We start from the raw sequence: 2531 nt of genomic DNA, 5'->3' as shown, positions 1-2531 counted from the left end.
GGTTGTAACAGAATATTCGATTTTTCTTACTCTTTTATTTTTTTTTTATTTTTAGTATATAATTAATATAATAAATCGTTTGACTCGCTGACACTACTAAATGGAAGATTTTGCTTCCAGACTTTTTCTTGGGGAAAATCCGTTGCTAAAGGGTGATTCGTCACAAAACCATCACCAAAATTAGTGGTCAAATTGTTGGTGGGTAATTCAAATCAGTGATAAATTACCAAGGTATTATGGGTGATTTGTAGGTATTTTCTCGAAAAACATCAGATTTTACCAAACCATGAGTATTTTCTAGGTGATCCGTCCGTAATCACCGATGGAAATATTACTGGATGATTTTTGTGGGTAAAGGTTATTTGTTTTGTAGTGTCAGTAATATTAAAAATGTTTATATATATATATATATATATACACACACACACACACACAGAGGTTCATTCAAGGGAGAACTGATTAGTTTGTGGTAACTGTGAGATACAATGTGAACCACTCGTTTGGTATATTTAAGAATATTTCTTAATAAGCTAAAATGGTAATATAGTAATTCTATTTTTGATAACTAATCAAAATATTTAATTAATTTTTTTAGAAAAAAATATTTAATTAAAATTAGTTACCTAATATACATCGTATTTTAAAGACGTTTGTGAATCAAAGTGTATTATAAAAATAATAATGTTCACAATGTTTCACGTGTATCACAATGTATTTTCTTTGTTTTATGAAATGTATCATAATGTGCATTTTCATTGCTTTACAAAAGGTATCACATTGTAGGTATCACAGTAAATATCATTTGTAGGTTTCACAGTGTGTATCTTGTGTTCACATAAGGTTTATCGGAATAAGATTCGCCGAAAAAGAGAAAGAAAAGATATGGGAGATGATATTTATAAATTCCCTAAAATACTCTTAATTAATATTTTAAGCTAAAATTAATTAAGTTGATCATAAAAGACATTGTGCCTCCTAAAACTTTAGGTTCATCTTACTAACACGTCAAGTATGATGTAATTTAAAACCTTGTTTGTGATTGATTGAGAATTTCCGGTTTATGGTATGCATTAGTAGATTCTTTTTCAATGGGTGGCATTATAATCGTTTTCTAATTTTATTTGTAAAATAACATTTTTTAATTAAAAAAAATTCAAGTTTCCTCAAGAGAAAATTTAAAGAAACCACATCCAAAGCCAAACCTCTAACAACATACAACCAAGCAAAAAACCACATCCAAAGCCAAACCTCTAACAAAATTGGCACCCTAAATATTTTATTTATTTATTTATTTTATTTTTTACACCCAAATATTTTAGAATATGTATGTACGTATCATAATGGACAATCATACCAGCTTTCATTATTGTCGTATAGAGATGGCCAAATGGGTCCGACCCGGCCTGTAACCGACGGAGGCCCGTAACCGTAACTGGCGAGGGACCGGAACCGACCGGGACCTGTAGTAACAGGTTGTGGACCGGCGGTTATGAATAAGCTACCTTATGACCCTTTTTTTCATCTTATAAGCTACCAAAACATGTATAAATGGATATGGGAGTTCCCTAGTTTGTTACCAACTCATCTCATCTTCAAAAACGCAAAAAACGCTATCAATTCTCGGTTTTTCGCTTCATTTTTTGAATTCGTTACGTATTAATTTCTCGTTTCCACTTCACAATTCTCGTTTATTTCTCTCTTTTACTTACGATTTACAAAATGGCCGGTGAACAACCATCAAACGAACAAATTGTCCAAGTTCTCGCCGAACACGGACGAAAGTCCAAGATTTGGAATCACTACAACTTGGTGGTTCTTACGACCGGGAAACGAAAGGCACAATGCAAAATGTGTCAAACTCTCTTTACGGCGGAAGAAAATTCTACGTTACAGAGGCACACCGAAAAAAATGTGCCCAGGGTTGAGGTTGGGGGGAGATTCAAGCCAACCGATACTTGACACCCAAGATCAAATATGGTCCTACGATGCCGATTTAAACCGACAAATGACTACACAATGTGTCATTCAAGTCGGTTTGCCTTTTGGACACTTCGATAACGATTTGGGTGAACTAAATATGTATGTGCATACTAATTTTATGGCCGCATGTCCCGCAAATGATGTTGAAGATTTTGAAAAAAATTGATTTATTAGATTTTTTGAAATAAAAACAACCTCAATTTCCGATTTTGGCGTGCATCGCACGTGATGCACTAACAATCCAAGCTAGTACCGTAGCTTCGGAGTCTGCTTTTTCTCTTAGTGGCATGATCATTTCGGTACGTCGGACAAGACTAAGCCCGGAGTCCGTGGAGTGTTACATTTGTTTGAAGGATTATTTGGATAGCGTTGATAGGATTCAACACACGACATCTTTAGAGACGGAGATTGAAACGATGGAAGAAAATCTTGAAGAAAATGAAATCTCTATGGGACTAAGCACGCCACCAAGTACCGATACCGAGAGCACTTACTCCCAGTCCCAACATGACGATGATGAGGAACTCGACATTGATGACCTTGAAGACCAA

Source organism: Cynara cardunculus, assembly GCF_001531365.2.
Source record: "Cynara cardunculus var. scolymus isolate 2C chromosome LG 1, CcrdV1, whole genome shotgun sequence".
NCBI lineage: Eukaryota > Viridiplantae > Streptophyta > Magnoliopsida > Asterales > Asteraceae > Cynara > Cynara cardunculus.
This window is presented reverse-complemented; position numbering follows the sequence as displayed.